Genomic DNA, 21,402 nt, shown 5'->3' with positions numbered 1-21,402 from the left:
GATATGTTGGAGAAGGATGCACCTCAGACACTATCTAGATTAAACACTTCCTAAAAGAGGAAGTAGGCTCAGAGAGGGGGAGCGTCAATGTCCCGAGGCCACGTGGAGAGTTCATGATGAGAGTGGGAACGAAAAATGAAAACTCGCTGTTTCTTGATTTCTAGTTCAAAATATCCCACTACCTAGTGACACTGGCTCTGTAGTAAAGAAAGGGAAGGTGAAGATATAATCTCTCTATGGCTCCTCATTAGTAAGCAAAAAAGGAGTTAAAAAAATGAAACCCCATTCAGTGAGCGAAACCAGCTATGGTTTCTGCTCTCCTGGAAGCTGACAGCAAAAGTGTTCATCAATAATCCCCTATATGAGTAGATATGTACACACTGAGATAAAAGTGTTGTGAGGGCATTGAACAGAGGAGCTAGTCTGAGATCGGGAGTGGGTAGTTCAATGGGAAGGGAAGAGGGAATGTTCCAGGCAGAGAAAAAGTCATGGGGGTCAAATGATGACATGAAAGCAGGGCATCGAGGCTGGAGCCCAGAGTTGAGGGGAGTTAAGAAGGTGGTGAGATGAGGGTGGGAAGGGAGGCAAGAGCCAGCTGGGCAGCGCCTTGTGTCGACCCCACTAGGGTCTTTACCCATTTAATTTTGGGTAAACTTTGGGCAAGTGCTCTGGGAACTCGGAGAGCATAAGGATGGCTGTGGCTTGGAGCAGATGGAGAAATTCAAGTTGACAGGGTGAGGAAGGGACAGTTTCCTGGTCAGCCAGCAAATCCACATTTAGCTGTGATCCCCTTTCTTCCCCTAAGCTTGTTTGTTCCCTGATGTATGTGCTTTTATTGTTTCTAAATTCTCTTTCTTTCTTCTCTTGAGATGGTGGTAAATAGAGCTGTGCCCCCTCTTTGCCTTCTCCATTGGCTCTGTGTCCTTTTTTCTCTCTTTCACAGACACACTTTAAAAATCATAGTTCACTGTTGGGTTGGGTAGCCGCATGGCTGCGCCCATCTCGGGCCACGGGGCCCAGAACCTGCTGCAGTTCCTGCGGCTTGTGGGGCAGCTCAAGAGAGTCCCATGTACTGGCTGGGCATACAGAAATGTCCAGAAGCCAGAGAGCGTATCAGGTCACATGTATAGGATGGCATTTATGGCCCTGGTGACCAAAGATGAACATCTTAACAAAGACCGATGTGTACGCCTAGCCCTGGTTCATGATTTGGCAGAATGCATCGTTGGGGACATAGCACCAGCAGATAACATCCCCAAAGGAGAAAAACATAGGTGAGAAGAGGAAGCTATGAAGCAGCTAACCCAGCTACTCCCAGAGGATCTCAGAAAAGAGCTCTATGAACTTTGGAAAGAATATGAGACCCAATCGAGTGCAGAAGCTAAATCTGTGAAGCAGCTGGACCAATGTGAAATGATTCTTCAGGCATCTGAATATGAAGACCTTGAGAACAAACCTGGGAGACTGCAGGACTTCTACAATTCCACGGCAGGAAACTTCAGTCACCCTGAGATAGCCCAGCTTGTTTCTGAACTCGAGGCAGAAAGAAACGCTCACATAGCTGCCGCCGCCAGTGAGCCACACTCGTGAGGTGCACTCCTCTAACAAACATTTTATTTTTCTGTTTCATGGTATTGTGTTTTGCCGCTGTTGGTCTGTTGATTCCCCAGATGTGAGTCTGTTCATTTTCAATTGCCTGGACTCCAGCAAGAAACGTGATACAATTTGGACAGTAAAAGAAGCTACAGAACAGGGTGTGGTCCTGAAAATGCCATGGATGAAGACTTGGAGGGCGGGGAGCTTTTTATGAATTGAATAAATAAATTTTTAAAACCTTAAAAAAAAACATAGTTCATCAGAAAGCTTCCTGTGTGGCACAGTCATGTCTATGCTTCTCTCTCGTCTTCTTCTTGCTGGCTAATTTTGACTGTCTAATTAGAAGTGCATTCTTAAAAGATTTTCTTTTCTTTTCCTTATGGGAATCATAGTTATCTCTGGCCTGAACTTGTTTCTCAATTAAAAAAAAAACACTTGTATTACTTTTTTGGATTCTAAAACATGTTGATTAAATATTGCTAGGGAAATACAAAAAATACAAAAAAAAAAAAAAGAGAGAGAAGAAGAAAATAAAATCCCCAAACAATTGAATAATTATTCAAAAAAAGTATTCATTATTATTATTTTGGTGTATTTCCTTTCAGTTTTTCTTTTTCTCAAGGCATGTATACATTTGTTTTGATACAGATGAGATGCTCCAAGCATTTCAATATTTGCTTTCCTGAAATCTAAGGAACATATATTTGGTAGACCATGCTAATCGGATATCCATCTACTCATTTGTGGGATTACTTGGTAAATGTCTATCTTCATGCCCTGATCTCCCTGGCAGTTAGATTAGGGACACGTGGCTTGTCTGGCCAATGCACTGTGAGCAGGAAGTCAGACGTGACATGTTACACCTCTAGGCTGATGCAATCGAGGGTCAGTATGTGCCTCTGTCATTGCCAACTTCCCCTGATGCAGCAACTTCTGAGGTGGTGTGTTCCTGAGGGTGTGATTACAAATGCGTGAGGTGTGGCTGTAAATGTATGAGACTAGAACAACCTGCATTAGCCTTTAAGTTACTGAGATTTCAGGGTTTATTTGTTACTCTGGTACAGCCTAACCTATTCTGACTACTCCTAGGGATGACTGTCCTTCCTTTATCACAAACTCCAAAGTGACATGCATTTTTTTTTCTCAAAATTCCTCTTTCACATAAACGATTTCTTCTTGGACAGAAGTGTGTCTAGATTAGCATTCTTCTTGTCACATTCTTTACTCTCTGGGAGATGAATTTTCCACTAAGGTCATTTTGGCCAAGTTTCAATTCCAGATACAAAGATCAATGAACTGTGAAAACAAAATAGCCAGTAATAAAGTTGAAGTAACAGCCCAGAATCAAAGCACATAATAATTACATTCAAGCTCTAACCTTTATATGGTACTTTACAATTTTTCAAAGCATTTTTTATAAACAAAATATGGGCATTTAATATGAGGTGAGACCGACTTATGCATGCAAGTGGTCAATTGCAAAGGTCCCATGCCCAGTGCATGATTCTCTCCTCCCTCCCTTTGTTATGAACTCCTGGCTGCTGGAGAGGATGGGCCCCTGATTAGAGCAATTGTGGCCCAGGCAGAGGTGTGGAGTGGCAGGTGTGGCCGACAGTGTGGTGGGAGAGGCAATAGAGTTGGATCTGACTCTGACCCTGACCCTAACCAGTTGTGTGACCTTTGGCAATTCCCACACATTCTCTGGACCTTCCTTATCTATAAAGGGAGGAAGTTGTACTGAATGACTGCTAGGCTTCTAGCCCCGGCTGTCCATTCCATATTTCACGACTACCCTGAACATGACCGTGTTCTGCCTCGTGGCAGCTCTGTGCTCTTGAAATGGTATGTTTGCTTACGTAGAGCCCACGCTGAACTCATTCCTCACTATCTTTTTTAAACTTTTTTTAAAAAATACATTTATTTATTTATTTATTTTTGGCTGCATTGGGTGTTTGTTGCCGCGCGGGTTTTCTCTAGTTGCGGCGAGCGGGGGCTACTCTTCATTGTGGTGTGCGGGCTTCTCATTGCAGTGGCTTCTCTTGTTGCGGAGCACAGGCTCTAGGTGCGTGGGCTTCAGTAGTGGCAGCGCTCAGGCTCTGTAGTTGCGGCACACAGGCCCTAGAGCATGTGGGTAGTTGTGGCTCACGGGCTCTAGAGCTCAGGCTCAGTAGTTGTGGCACACAGGCTTAGTTGCTCTTAGGCAGGTGGGATCTTCCCGGACCAGGGATTGAACCCCTGTCCTCTGCACTGGTAGGCAGATTCTTTTTTATTTTTTTTGATATTGGGGGTAGGAGTTTATTAACTAATTTATTTATTTTTGCTGTGCTGCGTCTTTGTTTCTGTACTTTCTCTAGTTGGGGCAAGCGAGGGCCACCCTTCATCGAGGTGCACGGGCCTCTCACCGTCGCGGCCTCTCTTGTTGCGGAGCACAGGCTCCAGACGCGCAGGCTCAGCGGCCATGGCTCACGGGCCTAGTTGCTCCGCGACATGTGGGATCCTCCCAGACCAGGGCTTGAACCCGTGTCCCCTGCATTAGCAGGCAGATTCTCAACCACTGCGCCACCAGGGAAGTCCTCTCACTATCCTTTGTAGAATGTTTCTCAGTCACACGTACAGTTGAGTCACAAAGACATACCTGCTTTTTCATTACTTCAATGGCAAATTCGATTTGTCTCTCTGAGTGCATATAGAAAAAAGTTCCTTTTCTAGTACAGAAATATATAACAGTTGCTGATAAATTAGAAGGAAATGACAATTTTACTCCATCTGTTAAGTGATGATGACTCAGGCTTGTTTTCTAGAAAGCTTGATATACATGGAGGACCATCTGAGCCCTCGATTACCCTCAAGAAAAGGAAGTTTAGGTTTCTGAGCCTGAAAGGCTGGACAAGTGTTGGAGTATTTTGGTAAAAAAAAGGAATATCCAAGGAAAAAATATGATCTTAATTTCCCCTTTTCTGGACTCTTCCATCCAGGAGGTCTTCCATCCAGTGCTGTCCCCAAGTAGGCCATTGTATTCCCTGCAGGGTTGCTCAAAGCACTGTGGCTCCCCTGGAGGAGAAGCCTAAGAGAGCCTGGACTCAGGAGCAGGGCTTGGAGGCAGAGGGGAAAAGGTGATCCTACTTCCGTGAAGCCTTCCTGGAGACCTCTTGACAACCTTCTTCATGGTTCCATCACGTGTAAGGCATTGTACTCGAAGCCATGGGAAAGAGGTGGCAAAGAAAGCCACTGACCCTTAACAGGCTTGGAACTTGTGGGCAAGACCCGTGTAGAAGACGATAGCACAAGCAGAATAAAAGAAGTGCTGTAGTAGAGACAGAAACAGACGGAAGGGAAGGGAGTGACTGAAGCTAACACCAAGAATTAAGGAAGCTTCCCGAAGGCTGCATTTTAGCCGTGTCTTGAAGAATTAGATTTAGATAGTGGAGAATAGTCCAGGCTGAGGAAATGGGCTGAGTAAAAGCATAAGGAGTAACATTTCATGTCTGTCTCTCCTACCGTGTGGCCCTGGGCAATTTCCTTAACTTTTAGAACTTTGGTTGCCTCATTTGTAAAACTGGGCTAGTAATTCTTCCTTCACAGGATTTTAGAAAGATTAAATGAGGTTGTGTTTGTAAGAGTGTTCAGCTTAGTGTTAGTTTCCTTTCCCTTCTTTCCAAATGTCCAATGCTCTCCCATCTCTCCACATTTGCTCAGGCTGCCCCTTCTTTTGGATCTATCCGCCTTCGTCCATCCATGGAATTTTAGACCTTTTTCTTACTAGCCCCGGTCTCTCCGTGATGCAGAATGGAAAGCATAGATTTGCTGCAGGGAATGTCAAATATGGCTAGCCAAAAATCAGGTTACAGTCAAAGGAATTTAAAGTGGAATGCAAGCTTGTCTATAGTGAGTATAGTAGACTGGAATATTTATTGAAGTTATCAGTTCTTTCATTCATTCACAGAAGATGGAGATCTTTGGTCCAGGAACGTGTTTGGAGCTGAGGAATGAGGTATGATGAAAAGAAACACTGTTCTGAATCTCATGGAGCATCTCTGCTAGCAGGGAAGCCATATCTTGCACAGATGATCACAGTTGGGGGTGGTTATTAAGAAAAGGGTCGTATGGAGATATCAATATATGCAGTGGGAGGGGAGAACCTAATCTATTCTGAAAAGTCACGGAAAGTCTCTCTGAGAAAGCAACCTAATGGATAGGGAGGGGAGGGTTTAGCCAGATGAAGGTGCAGGTAGATGTATGGAAAGAGATTCATGTCTCGGGCAATGAGAACAGCATGCGTGGAGGCCCCGAATCTAGAAGGACTGTTGTGTATTAGAGAAACTGGAAAAGAGCCAGTCTGGCAGAAGCCAAAGGAGTGAGGGGCAAAGTGGCATGAGTTGAGGGTGAAGGGGTAGACAGGGCCAGGTCACTGACAAGCTTGTAAACATACTAAGGACATTGGATTTATTCTGAAGGCATTTTGAGATATTTTAAGCAGGTAAAGTCAGGTTTGTGTTTTTAAAGGGGAGAAAGCAAATGAGGGGAGAAGCCTATTGAATCCTCCCAGTGAGAGATGAGGATGGCTCAGACTTGGGTGGTGGCAGTGGAGGTGGAGAGAAAATGATGTACTGGAGTTATTAGAAGGCAGCATCTACACGACTCGATTATTGGTTAGACGTGGGGTGTGAAGAAGATAGACGGTCCTAAGAAAACTACCCACTTGGATGGCTGATGTATTTGAGTTATCCATATTCTGGAAGGAGCAGCGAGGAATACCAAGGCACCACATTCTGAGAGAAATGGCGGCAGGCTTGGAGAAGAGGCTGTGGGGTGGGAGGAGCTTATGAGGCGGGAGTTGCAGGCATGCGTTTAGAGCTCAGAAGAGACAGTGGGCTGGAGCTGGTGTTGTGGAATCCCTTGCAGTGGAAGACTTGAGAGCGGGTGAGAGGGCCCGGTAGGCAAACCGACTGGTCAGAGGGCAGGTGCCCAGGAAGGGGCAGGTAAAGGCAACTGGGAAGCCAGGGAAGTAGGGGAAGCATGGAGAGTGTGCGGTCCTGGGAGGCAAGGGAGCTGCCGGCTCTGGTCCATCCACGTGAGGATACAGGTCCCAGTGCAGCCAAAACCATTGCCGGCTGACCTTTAGTGTTACCGCTCCTTCTAGCTTGTTCTGACCTCTTTCAGCCCTTTCACTGCAGTCACCCAGTGCCCTATTCTGACCCCAGCTCTTTCTTGGCTTAGTGGAAAGTGGTCTGATAAAATCGTCGATGCAAAATTTCCGGGACCGAATGTGGTGCAACTCGCAGACATTTATGTCTCTTAAAAGAAGGGCTTGGAAAAGGCAAGGCCTTACGTTGGGACTGAGAACTGTGCTTTTGTGAGGGCTACTGACCCACTGAGAAAAGTAAATACATGGGCATTAAGGTGCGGTGTAATTTAAAATTTTAGAAATTAACAGTGGGCGCCATCATACTTTATTCAATACTTGAATAAAGATCCCCAAATCCAGTTGAGACTGGAGGTAAAAGAGGAGAGAAATAACGAAATATTTAAGAGATAGACAGAGAGCTCGTGTCAGAGGAAGGAGAAAAGATTGAGGAGGTGGGTGGGATTCCCAAATTGCAGCGGGCATCGCTGAGTATTGATATTGTGGCCAAACCTGGCTCCCTGTGCACTGATGCCAAATAAAAACACCGAGACAGAGAATTGGAAGATAAGAAAGAGAGACGCTTTTTATTTTCTTTGCCAGGCAAAGGGAAGACACAGTATGCTAACGCCTCAAGAACTGTGCCCCCCTCCTTTGGGAATCGGAGAAGATTTTATAGGTGGGGCTTGTAGTCCTGGGTATATGATAAGGATCAATTTGGTGAAGGTCTTGCATTCCTTTTCTTCTGCAAATTTATGGCCAAAGCTGGCATCCTTGAAGTTATCTGGTCTGGTGTTATGGGCCCGTGACCTTCTTTCTGAAATGAAGAATGCTACAAGGGAATGTATGGGGAGACGAAATGCCAGGTGCAAAGGGTAATTTGTATGGAGTCAGAGGGTAATCAGCTTTGTGAAGGATAAGTCTAGCTACAAGTGTTTTTTAGTAGTAACAGCTAAAGAATAACCAAGATTGCTTAACTCTTTCAGGCCTGTTTATGTTGTTTCCCCAGCCTGTTCATTTTCTCCTTGTTTATCAGAAAAGTCTCATTTCTGGTTTTGCTGCAACAATATGATATCTGGACTGTCGTTTATGAGCAAGGAGGAAGCCCTGGAGCGTTTGGAGCAGAGCGATGCTGTGATGGAGGACATTTTGACAGTGATTAGAACAGGAAATGAGTGAGGCAGGGACGTGAAAGGTAAAAGGTGTGCAAGGCATGGGCTGAGAGAAGCCGTGATGGGACCAGAGGAAGGGGCGGATCTGAGAGGCCCGAGTGGGGAAGGAGGAACTGACGTGCTGGGTCCTGGGTGTGTGAGAGAGAAGAAAGAGGACTCTAGGGTGACATCAAGATCTTGAGTCTGGACAATAGAAATGGAGAAGTCTGGAGGAGGAAATGGTTTGGGGAGGAAGATGATGATTTAGGCTTTAGACAGTTTGAGTAACAGCTTAGGGTAGGTTGAACCAATAGCGTTTCCCAGATTTCCCCATTTTAGTTAGTTCTGCTTTGTCTGCAGCCCCGGGAACCAGTGGCCTTTCCTTGCAGAATTTGCAAAGAAGGAATTCATAGAACCAAAGTAAAAAGAGAGGAAGTGACATATTATTTGTCTCATAGGTTTGAGGGAGGAGACAGGATGTTCTGACTTTCAGTCTAACATTTCCTGAAGTGTAGCCCGAACGGCAGTGGATTACATGTCAAAGCCAAACTTCCGGTATTTACAAGCAGAGGGGGAAAGCATGGATTAATTAATAAATGGGAACTGATAATCATTGGACAATAAAAAATGAAAAGGTTGCATTTTTTTCCTCGTGCCAAATTCAATTCCAAATAAATGAAAGGCTTAAACATTAAAAAAAAAGAAATCATAAAATTATGAGAAGAAAATAAAGGCAAATACTTATATAATCTTGGGAATACATTTCCGTAGGATAAATTTTCCTCTGGCTAAATTTCTGAAAGTAGAATTCAGCGTCCAGAAGTTTATGGACTCTATCGCCAGATTGCCCTCCAGAAAGGTTGTGTCCATATACACTGCCACTAGCATTGTATGAAAGTGCCCATTTTCCCACACTTTCACCAATGCTATTTTCACTTTAAAAGTTTCATTAATTTTCTGTTAATGATTTTTACCCTTTTCGATTTTTTACTGTTAGCTTTTAAAACCTCTTCATAAAATAGTAAACTCATTGACACGGATGAAGCAAATATGTTTTTTTCCTTTTGGCCTGTATTTCAGTTACTGAGCAGTATTTATGATTCTTTTTTATAAAAACAAGAAGACTGGCTGGATATATACCAGTATGTCAATAACAGGAATATTTTGCATTTTGAATCACAGACGTTTTAAATTTTTTTCTTTGTGCTTTTATTTATTTGAAAAAATTCTGCAACAAACCTATATTACTTTTGTTATAATAAGAAAAACATTTAAAAAATGTTTAAAAGATTTAAAATATTAAAAAGAAGTCTTCCCAGCTAGCTTATGAAAATTTTACAAAGAGATCTTCCTCTGGCCTTCAGTTCTTGGGACTTTTCTGGGCTCTTTGAAGAGGGTAGGTACGCCTCTTTTTGTTGGACACCTTGGTGGATTTTGGGGTAGTAGACCCCTGTATAAAAGTCCTTCCAGTTTGTTGCTCTCCAGCTGAGCTGGCCCCATGCTCAGCATTACTTAATATTCTGGGAAGTCTTCCTTCTCAGCCTTTACCACTGTAATTGAGCCAGACCCTAGAACTCATTACTTCATTGCCATCTACTTGTGTTGTCTTTTTTTTTTTTTAATATATAAATTTATTTATTTACTTATGGCTGCATTGGGTCTTCGTTGCTGCGTGTGGTCTTTCTCTAGTTGCAGAGAGCGGGGGCTACTCTTCGTTGCGGTGGGCGGGCTTCTTATTGCAGCGGCTTCTCTTGTTGTGGAGCACAGGCTCTAGGCGCGCGGGCTTCAGTAGTTGTGGCACGTGAGCTCGGTAGTTGTGGCTCGCGGGCTTTAGAGTGCAGGCTCAGTAGTTGTGGCACACGGGCTTAGTTGCTCCGTGGCATGTGGGATCTTCCCGGACTAGGCATCGAACCTGTGTCCCCTGCATTTGCAGGCAGATTCTTAACCACTGAGCCACCAGGGAAGTCCCTACTTGTGTTGTCTTAATGCAATCTCTATTAATGTCTAATTTGGCATGTCCTGTCTCAACTCTTCAGTTTCATTAAACAAAGACCTTAGAAAACTCCAAGTATGTGACCATACCTTCTACTTCTTAGAATTTTGGGACTGTTTTCCTAGTCCGACTCTTCCTCAGGGAGGCAGTTATTACCTTCAGCTGCATTTCCTGCAGAGATGAGAGTGATTCAAGAAATGGGGTACCTGTAGCTTTGTGAAGAAGCCCACGCTGCAGCTGGACAGCTCTGCTATTAGAACGCTCTCCCTTTTGGTGAACCAAAGACTGTAAGCCCCTCTGTGAGTCCCTTCTTTTGATCCAACGTATATCGACAAAGATGCACGGAAGTTATGACACCACAGCAGAGATCTTGAGGAAGGCGATGACATCGATCGTGTGCCCCCTGAATCTTCCCTAACTGCTTTGCACAGAGCTTGTCTCTCAGACCCCTCATTGAGCTGGTTGTTCTCCTCAGTGAAGACTCAGCTTGTCCATGGCCCTCCTGAAATATGGTTGACCCCTGAATCCTCGAGGTGTGAAGGACAGTGTGGGCTGGCCTTTCTGCTTCTCATGCTCTGCTCTCTCCAGTAGAGAAGAGGTGAAGCACATTCTTCTTCTTTTCTTTTTTAATTAAAATTTTTTATTTTTATTGAAGTATAGTTGATTTACAATGTTGTGTTAGTTTCAGGTGTACAGCAAAGTGGTTCAGTTATATATATATATTCTTTTTCAGTCTTTTCCCTTATAGGTTATTATAAAATATTGAGTATAATTCCCTCTGCTGTACAGTAGGTCCTTGTTGTTTACTTATTTTATATATAGTAGTGTATATATGTTAATCCCGAATGCCTGATTTATCCCTTCTTCCCCCTTTCGCCTTTGCTAACCATAAGTTTGTTTTCTATGTCAGTGGTTCTACTTCTGTTTTGTATATAAATTCATTTGTAACACAGTCTTCTTCTTTTAAATCCTCAGCAACTTTGTTTCTAGGCCTGATTAAACCATTCGTGTTAAGGATCGGGTTGAGGATGATTGAGGGGATTATTATGAAACTGCAACTCTATTCAGTTTGGGGGACAGAGTGCACATACACAGGGGTCCTGAGTGATTAATGCATCTGTAGGGAACTAGTTGCTTCATTTCTCGTTGCAGAAGAAGAACCTGGGCTTTGGAGTCTGACAGATTGGTGGTTTCTAGCATCTGAAATGGGGTAGCTCTCCTTGTAAGGTAGTTGTGGAAATCAAACAAAAGCTGAATTTCCAGGTAAAAAATAAAGACTCAAGTTCTCTTCTTTTGCATCTGATGTAGTCCTTAAAATATTTGGAAATTTGCATCCCTCATAAAAATGAAATTTCTATTATATAGAAAAGACTTCTTCACTGATATACATAATTTTGACCACCCATAAACTTTTGCAAATCAGTTATCCTAATGTTTCCCATTTTACAGATAAGAAAATTGAACCCCCGGGAAGTTGAGTGACTACTTAACTAATACTTTACTTAACTAGTACCACTACTTAACTAATGGTTACTTAACTAATACTTTACTAGATGACGGGCCAGGACTAGAGCCCAAGTCATCTCCTTACCAACCCCTTGCTTTGTCTTCTATACCTCACTGTCTCTGTGTCTGTGCCTTTGATTAGGAACAGTTTAACCCGTGGGACTACCAGTTTGTAACTGGTTCCATTTACTGAAAAAAACTGGTCAATCAAGCAACAAGTATTTCCTCTAGGCCTGGCATTGTTCTTGGTGCCAAAGAAGATACCAGTGTAACTCCAGACTCGTTAGGTCTCATTGCACACCTACAAGAATGTCTGAAATGAAAAAGACCGACCATATCAAGTGTTGATGAGGATGTCGAAGAATAGAACCTTCATACTCTGCTGGTGAGAATGAAAAATGGTACAACCACTTTGGGAAACAAGTTGACAGTTTCTTAAAACTTTACACATATATCTACCATATGACTCAGACCTTTCACTCTTCGGTTTTTATTTACCCAAGGGAAATGAAAACATATGTTTATACAAATACACATACAGGAATATTTATAGCAGCTTTATTTGTCATTACTAAAAATGGAAACAACTCAACATCATGAGCAAGTGATTGGATAAACAAACTATGGTACGTCCACACAGTGGAAAACCGCTCAGCCACAAAAAGGAATGAACTAATGATACACACATCAATGTGGCGGAATCTCAGAATAATTATTCGGAAAGAAGCCAAACATGAAAGAGAACATATCATATGATTTCATTTATAGAAAATTCTAGAAAATACAAACTGACTAATGGGACAGCAAGCATCGGTAGTTGTCTGGTGTTGGGGGGGGGTGCTGGTCGGGGGAGAGAGGGTTACACAGGGGCATGAGGAAACTTTTGGGGGTAATGGAAATGTTCATTATCTTGATTGTGGGGCAAGTTTCACCGATGTAGGCCTTTTTCAGAACTATCAAACTGTATGCTTTCCGTGCGTGCATTTTTTTAACTGTAAGTTGCATCTCAATAAGTCTGTTAAAAGACTAGACGTAGAAAAACAAAACAAAGACGCTTTGGGCCTCACAATTGTGCGGGCGTAAAGAAACTGCAAAAACAAATAAGGACCTATGGTATAGCACAGGGAACTCTACTCAATACTCTGTAATGGCCTATATGGGAAAAGAATCTAAAAAAGGAAGTGGACATATGTATAACTGATTCACTTTGCTAGACACCTGAAGCTAACACAACATGTAAATCAACTACACTCCAATAAAAATTAAAAAAAAGAAACTGCAAAAACATAATTGCAGTTTCCCTGGCTCCTGTTTTCTTCTGGCCGAGAACTCAGAGTCTCGCCCAGCTTATCTTAGATTCAGAGATAGCTTTGTCACTATCTCACATGTAAATCAGCCTGGCAGCTACAGTCTCCACGTGGCACTGCCCCTGCTGCTGTTGGGAGCGGCTTGCGATGCTTCCTGAGGGCATTGCACCGGCCCTGCTGCCAGGGACCAGCAGAGACGTGATGTCTACGCCAGAGGCCCGTCTCTCCAGGAGAGGCTGTCCTCTGAGGACCCGTGTGTGTACAGGCACCAAGGCTTTTCTGCATCAGTGCAGAAGAGGGAAGATCACGTCCCTACCCACTGCCTCTGTGTCCTGGGTACTTTTATAGCCACGTCTCACGGAGTGTCTGATGAAATACTGCCTCCAAGCCCCTTCCCCGTGATTTCTTGTGCCTGAGCCGAGGCATCTACTAAAGAAGGGTGCCACAGTTTCCTCACGGGCAGATCCCTCTGATTAGATTGCCCCCTCATTCAAATCAGCTCATGCCAATGAGTGACTTCCTGCTGCTTGCCAAACCCGCTCATCTGACCTGCCTGCACCAGTTGTATCCAACTACTGGCTTGACCTAGGCCTCCGCCGAGCACACCCACCACTCAGGGCAGACTCCATTTGGCTGGCAGACCCCAGACATGGAAGACTTTCCCTACTGCCACTACTTCTTCCTAGGCTCCAAATCAGGGAGGAAGGTAGGACACTGGAGGGGTGGGGAAGGAAGAAAGAGTGAAGGAAGATACACGCCCCCCTTCCCAGAGCCACAGGCCAGGCTGAGCAGGGATCCCGAGAAACTTTGAATTAGTTGTGGGATTGGTAATCTTCCTTCCTCCCCCTCAATTCTCACCATGGAAAATTTCAAACATTCAGCCAAGTTTAAAGAATAGCACAATGAACATCTGCACACTCGTCGTCCTAAAGCAACAGTCCTCAATGTTTTGTCACATTTGCTTCACACACACACACACACACAGAGGCAGGCTAATGTTTAATTATTTTCTCTTTGCCCCTTTCAGAGTAAGGAATTGGTGTACTGGTCACATGTGACACTGACGCTTTGATTTTGAATGCAAGTTTGAAGTTCTGACTTAGATTGGTGGACTAACCTGGAAGGGAATCTAAAAAAAATTTTTTTTTTAATTGAAGTATAGTTGATTTACAATGTTGTGTTATGGAAGGGAGTTTTAATTACTGAAATGAGACTGATTAGACTTTTTCTTCTCCTTTTTAAATCTAGTTTTAAAACATAGTACATGCCATGTGGCATGGCCAAAAAAAAGAAAAAAATAGAGAATCTTTGACGTAAGCCAGTAAAGAAAAAAAAAAGTACAGCTTTATTGTGTTTTGTGTTTGTTTTTAAAAGTTCCACATGTAAAGAGTCAAATAGTTCTAGAAGATTTGTTAAATACTAACATATTATTAATAGATATAAATGTATATTTATAAATATAAAATATATTAAATATAGCAGGTTCTTCTTCTCCCATCTCTATCATTTGGTACTTAATTCTTATTTTTAATGAGATACTTGCTTTACTTTTTCCCGAACTTTAAGTTTTAGGCATTAACGGTGATCTTCCCACTTTGGAGAATGAGAATTTCAGTTCTCTGTCCTGCCCCAACCATCCACTTTACCTACTTCCCAGTCCTCCTAATACAGTTATATCTTAATTTTCTTAGATTAATAATAAGAGTTTATATTATTATGAATATGTCAGTGCTATTCAGACCTAAGCCAATTAGTAAACTCTTCCTTTCCAGTTCAACATGTTGTTTTCCCTTGAGTTAATAACTGTCTTTTTTTCATTTGCTTAGTTTTTATGTACCTATTACTGGGGCTGGATATAGTTTCTATTGGCAGCCCTCTTTAAGAAAACAAATAAAAATTACAAATACAGGGCTTCCCTGGTGGTGCAGTGGTTAAGAATACGCCTGCCAATGCAGGGGACATGGGTTTGAGCCCTGGTCCGGGAAGATCCCACATGCAGTGAAACAGCTAAGCCCGCGAGCCACAACTACTGAGCCCATGTGCCACGACTACTGAAGCCCGCGCACCTAGAGCCCGTGCTCCGTGACAAAAGAAGCCACCTCAATGAGAAGCCTGCGCACCGCAACAAAGAGTAGCCTCCGCTCGCCGCAACTAGAGAAAGCCCTGCACACAAGCAATGAAGACCAAACGCAGCCAAAAATAAAGAAATTTATTTTAAAAAAATTACAAATACAAACTAAGCACAGGCTTTGCAAGAGACCTTGTAAGTGAAGGGTCTTGAGATTTAAGCTTGATTAGCTTCACAGTAAATCCACCTCTGATGGTTATTAATCCAACTCTAAATTTCCAGTAATTGTTTAAATTTTAAGACATTCAGATGTATTAGGCAGTTTCTTTTATCTTAGAAAAAGAATATTTCCTAGGTTTTCTGACCTGCTCTATCTTGGACTGGTGGCTCTCTTTACTGCTGCATACAGCTTCATCCTGAGATCTCCTTCACCATCAGGATTCCTTACACCTTACTCCTGCACTGGAGCCACCCTTTTCCCTTGTTTCCCATGTATTCTTCTATCTTGGTTTACTCCCTTTAGTGGCTTCTTGGGAAAAGATGCCAAAGAAGTAAAACTATTTTTAGGAACCTACGTGTCTGAGAAAGTCTTTATTCCACCTTGACATTTGGTTGATAGTTTGGCTAGATATAGAATTCTGGGTTGGATGGAATTAATTCTCCCTTGTGATTTTGAAGGCATTGCTCCCTTTTCTTCTAGCTTTCAATATTGCTGCTTGAAGTCTGATACCATTCAAATGTCTGTTATTTCCACGTGGCTGTGGTTTTCTGTCTGGAATATTGTAGGATTATGTCTTCATCCCCAGTGTCTTGAAATTTTATGCTGTGGATCTTTTTTCACTCATTATGCTAGACACTCAATGGGCCATGTCCATCTGGAAACTGCTGTCCTTTAAGTTCTGAAAACTTTATTAATTATTTGAGTAAGTGCTTTTCCTCTCTGATTTTTCCTCTTGTCTTTTCCTCTGGAACCTCTAGTTTTAGCTTCTGAGTCTCCTGGATCTGCCCTCTAATATTCTTATTGATTCTGTCCTATTTCTAAGTCTTTAGTCTTTTGCTTTACTTTCCGGGAGATTTGTTTAACTTAATCTCCCAACTTTTTAATTATTTTCATTTCTCTTACCATATTTTCTTTTTCTCTGAATATTTTCCCCCAGCCCTTCTCTCGTTCCCCCATGGTATCTTCCTCCTGTTTCATGATCCTACTATCTTATTATTTTGAGGACATTCATAATAGTTTTTGTTGTTGTTGCTTTTAAAGTTTCATTCTCTTTGCATAGTCTCTTCTTTTCCCTCTGCTTTTTTTTTCAGTTGGTTGGTTTTTATACCCACCTTGCTAGAAAGTTCCTGCAGATGTTTAGTAATCCTAGATTTTCTGCTTATGTGCAAAAGTGGGTGCTCGAAAGCTGATTGGAAACTCTGAGAGTATGGGTAAGGCTTGTTGACTGTGACTGTCGTCCTTTGATGCCCTGGCAGGGCCATTGGGTTGAACAAGCCCTACTGTCAGTATTGGCTTGATTCCCCAGAGAAGCCTCTTTTAGTCTCCTGCCTAAAGGGTAAATACCTGGCCATCAGCCTTCTGCAAGTGGCATGTGTGGGGGAAGGGCCGGGATTCTCAGCATCGTTCAAAGACCCTTTATTTTATACCCTTTACGGAGTCTTCTTATCTTCTTGTTGTCTTCTGTTAACATGGGAAAAGTCATCTGTGGATATAATTATTTATTTTTTTCCCTGTTAATGTCATTTTAATTATTATCCAGATGTTAAATTACTATCATGTTATTCTTCAAAAACACTGAACCAGTCAGCAACAAATGAGAATTTCCCCACAGCCCTGTCAGTACTTCTAACAAACAACTTTACTAAGGTAAAACCGACATATAATAAATTGCACGTTTAAATTGTTCACTTTATATGTTTTGACATACCTCTGTGAAACCATCACCACAATCAAGGTAGCGAATGTATTCCTCACCTCATAAGTTCCCTCAGGCCTCTTTGTAATTCCTTCTCTTCCCCTCCTTCATTCCCAGCAATCACTGATCTGTTTTCTGTCACTGTAGACTAGTTTACATTTTCTAGAGTTTTATGAAAATGGAATGGCACAAGATGTACTTTTTCTTTGCTCTCTTTATTGGCTTTCAAGCAGTCTTCCATATTTTACCCTCTAATCCCACTCTCAGAGATACTAAATGTTGGCTGGTTCTCAGTTTTTCCACTGCTCACTTAAGATCAACTTCCACTTGTCCAACTATTGCTTTCCAGCTTTCAAAAATTTTTTTTTCCTTGAAAAACTCCTATGTGAGGCTAAGACCTCTTGCATCTCTGTTGTGAACGTGCACTCAGCAAAGTGCATGCCAGGGAGCTGCCTGATCTTCATCTCCTTCCACTATTGCTGGTTCCTTTCCTGTTCTCTCCATCCTTGTGGGTTTGTGCCTTTAAAGATCCCTTTAATGTTATTTTAGTAGGGTTTGGGAAAAGGAACAGAATTAGTGAAAGAGTTCATATCTGCCCTCTTTATCTGGAACCTGAGACTGTTCAGATATGAAGGTTATTCAACAGAAAGTTCTGCACTGGCTGGAGGGATCAGAAGGATCTGATAGAGCATGTGTGAAACAGTTGCTGGAGGAAAACAGATGGAAAGCTATACTGCATTCTTGGATTAGAAGAATCAATGTTGTTAAAATGACCCTACAACCCAAGGCAATCTACAGATTCACTACAATCCCTATCAAATTACCAATGGCATTTTTCACAGAACTGGAACAAATAATTTCACAGTTTGTATGGAAACACAAAAGACCCTGAATAGCCAAAGCAAACTTGAGAAAGAAAAACGGAGCTGGAGGAATCAGGCTCCCTGACTTCAATCTATACTACAAAGCTACAGTAGTCAAAACATTATGGTACTGGCACAAAAACAGACATATGGATCAATGGAACAGGATAGAAAGCCCAGAAATAAACCCATGCTCTTATGGTCAATTAATCTATGACAAAGGAGGCAAGAATATACAACGGAGAAAAGACAAGTCTCTTCAATAAGTGGGGCTGGGAAAACTGGACAGCTACACGTAAAAGAATGAAATTAGAACATTCTCTAACACCATGTACAAAAATAAACTGAAAACAAAGTCATTTCTTGTTTGTCATTCGTGAAGTTCAGACTGCCTGATACATTGGTTACATTTGGTACTCAGTAAAAAGTCATTTCTCCTCCTTCCCTCCTGCCTCTGTCCCTTTATCCCTCCTTTTCTCCTTTTACTTCAGCAGCTACTTTGTGGAAACTTCTCAGGAGGAGAATGTGCCAGCCCACGGGTGAGGGCGACGTCTTGCGAGGATAGAAGAGATGCTGCAGCTCAGTTCGGGATGGTGTGAAGGTCAATGGAGGCACCTCAGGGGTCAGTTAAGGATGGATCTTCCTGCCAGGAAAAGGGGAGGGAGAAGGGGAGGGGAGTTAAGATAAGCCTCTGAGTATAGGGATTCCAGGGCCTGAAGCCCGGAAGAGTTTTTTTTTTTTTTCTCAGCCATACCGCAAGGCATGCAAGATCAAGATCTTAGTTCCCTGACAAGGGATCGAACCTGTGCCCCCTGCAGTGGAAGGGCAGAGTCTTAACCACTGGACTGTGAGGGAAGTCTCAGGGAGAGGTTTTAAGAGGCCCGGCCTGGCGGGAACTCAGCTGATGAGGAGCAGCCTGAAGGCCAAGGAGGACTTTTTGGTGACCAGGTAGAAAGTTCCTTCCTCATTCAGGGACGCCAACTGACTGATGGGCAAGGGGGTGTGGAGGGACAGGCTTGGGAAATAAGCTCAGGTAGAGAGTATGGAGTTCTTATAGATGAGTGTTTTTCATTCTGAGTCTTAGAAAATGAAATTCAAGGCCTCATGTGACTGGAGGGTGGGTGGGAGGAGGAAGGGTCTCTGGGATTTAGGTCCTAGGAACCGTGGAGCCACTGCCAAGCTGTCTCTCAGTTGCTCTGCTGAGGTCACTCCAAAGGCAAGAGATTCTTAGCCCTGCTGGATAGTATCGACCGAGGGAATCTTATTACAGCATATACTTCCTTTTCTTTCGATGAAAGTTTAAAGGTCATCATTTCTTCTCGCAAAGGAATTTCCACAAATATTCCATTTCCTGCCTTAGAGATAAATAGCATGACATCAAGTTTATTGCAAACTCCCTGTTCTGGGAGAATTCCCAAGGAAGCGCAGGCAGAGTTCTGGTAGAGACAAAATGAATTCAGAGCGATTACTCAGTAGCTGCAGTAGGAACCAGAATTTCCCCGCACGTTCTCAGGCTCCCATTTGCCAACTCAGCCTGGAAGTATTTCTACTGGTGGAAAAAAAAAAATAGCTGTGGGTGAAAGAATTCATTTTTCAGGCATGAACCTCCACCTCTGGTTGGCTTGGAGGCCTGTTTTACCTTTCTCTGGGATGGCAGAGGCAGACGGCCCTGATGTCATTATTGAGAATGGGAAATGCGTGGCTATCTAGGCTTGAGTTCCACCCACTTATAACAATAAATAGAGCTAAATGTCAAGTTTGTAGACATTCTACAGACAGTATTTGAATCCCAACCTGCCACTTCCGAGACATTGGCGAGGACTGTAAATGGTTCTGGGATGTCCCTCCCCTCTTTGGGGCAGATAATCCAAAGCTCACTTTCTATGGATGGAGGGTCAGTGGTTAAATGTGAGTAATGCAGCTGTACTGGAGCCTGGGGAGTTACATGCCAGAATCTCATGTCATTCATCATTTGTCCACGTGAATAGCTGTGTTATCAGGTCCAAGGTTAAGGTCTTCCTACCATGTCTGGGGGGAACAAAATAACCCTACCGGGCTGAGATGTTTCTGTGATACGGAAGCATTGTGGGGCGGGGCAGGGCGGGGCTGGGGAAACTAATGTGTTATTTCCAGACGCTTTGCTTTAAAAATGTAGACTTCTTACTCAGGAGAGATAGCCTGGTGAGTCAGAGCAGGATCAGAAAGACCAGGACAAAAGGATGGAAAAGTTCAGGGCATTGAGTGTGACTGCATTTAGTAGGGTAAGGGGGAGAAGGCAGAAGAGAGGGAGTAGTTTCACCTTCACCCAACCCCATGCCCAGCTGATAATTGTCATTTTGTACTTTATTGAAACAACAAAGATAATAGGGCAGGAAGTCTCTTATCTTCCCCCTGAAATACTGAACCCACCTGCCTTTGCTTCTATTACAGTGGAAGAGGTGTCCCTGGGGACAACAGTTATCTTGAGCTCTGGCTTTTACTCCCCACCTGCACCCCACCCCTCCACAGCCTGCTCTGGACTCTTTTCTCACCTACGTTATCCCCTCTTCCCTCTCTCCCAGGTCTTTGCCCAAGTGTCTGCCCTCATGAAGTCCTCTCTTGACCCCATGTCTCTCTCCAGCCACCACCCCACTTCTTTGTGTTCCTTCCCAGGGGGTTGTACTCCTATCCTTTCTTCATTCTATTCCATAGGGTTGCTGTGTTCACCAATCCACTGAGACTCTCATGCCAAAGGCAACCTTTGACCACCATCTAGTAGCCACTTGTCCGTCCTCATCTGTCCCTATCTCTCAGCAGCACTGGACACAGGTAGCCTCTCCCTTGTTTTTGAAATGCTTCCTTGCTTTGGTTTCTTTCTTTCTTTCTTTTTAGAAAATATTTATTTATTTTGGCTGCGTCAGGTCTTAGTTGCCGCACGCGGGATCTTTTGTCATGTGGGATCTTTTGTTGTGGTGTGTGGGCTCTTCGTTTTGGCACGTGGGCTCCAGAGTGCATGGGCTCTGTAGTTGTGGCATGAGGGCTCTCTAGTTGTGGCTCCAGTGCTCAGTAGTTGCGGCGTGTGGGCTTCGTTGCCCTGGGACATGTGGGATCTCAGTTCTCCGACCAGGGATCGAACGCACATCCCCTGCATTGGAAGGCGGATTCTTAACCATTGGATCACCAGGGAAGTCCCCTTTGCTTTGGCCTCTAAGACACCTAATTTTCCTCGTTTCCCTCTTACTTTTCCTCTGCCCCTGGCTGCCCTTTTCAATCACCTTTGCTGGCTCTTCCTCTCCTACCTCTTAATGTTGGCATGTCCCAGGCTCAGCTCTGGGTCTGCTTTCTTCTCAGGAGGTCTAATTTAGTCCCATGTTTCATTTACCCACTGTTTGCTGTCTATTCCTAAGTTTATATCTCCAGCCTGTGTTTATTTTCTCTGAGCTTTAGACTTGTATATCTATCTGACTGTTTGCCACCTTCACTTGAATATCTAATTGGTGTCTCAAGCTAAACATGTCCAAGCTAAACAAAAATCCTTGACTCACCACATACTTTAAGCCTGTTAGTCTCCTGGTCTTCCTCAGTAAATGACACCAAGATTTACCTAGTTACTCATGAAAAATCTAAGAAGTTATCTTTGTTTTGTTTGTTTGTTTTTTTTTTTAAATTAATTTTTATTGGGGTATAGTTGATTTACAATATTGTGTTAGTTTCTGCTGTACAGCAAAGTGATTCAGTTACACACACACATATATCCACTCTTTTTTAGATTCTTTTCTCATATAGGTCATTACAGAGTATTGAGTAGAGTTCCCTGTGTTATAAGTAGGTCCTTATTAGTTATCTATTTTTAAAAATTATTTAATCAATTAAGTTATTTATTTTTGGCTGCATTGGGTCT

General features: G+C 43.0%; 1 pseudogene; it reads left to right on the top strand.

Moving 5' to 3' along the window:
- The first annotated feature begins 987 nt into the window (after positions 1-987).
- On the top strand, positions 988-1,779 carry LOC116764547 (annotated as a pseudogene).
- Positions 1,780-21,402: the final 19,623 nt, after the last annotated feature.

The sequence above is a fragment of the Phocoena sinus genome, chromosome 13 (assembly GCF_008692025.1).
Source record: "Phocoena sinus isolate mPhoSin1 chromosome 13, mPhoSin1.pri, whole genome shotgun sequence".
Lineage (NCBI taxonomy): Eukaryota > Metazoa > Chordata > Mammalia > Artiodactyla > Phocoenidae > Phocoena > Phocoena sinus.
Note: the sequence above shows the minus strand (reverse complement) of the source record. Positions and strands in the feature narration are given on the sequence as shown.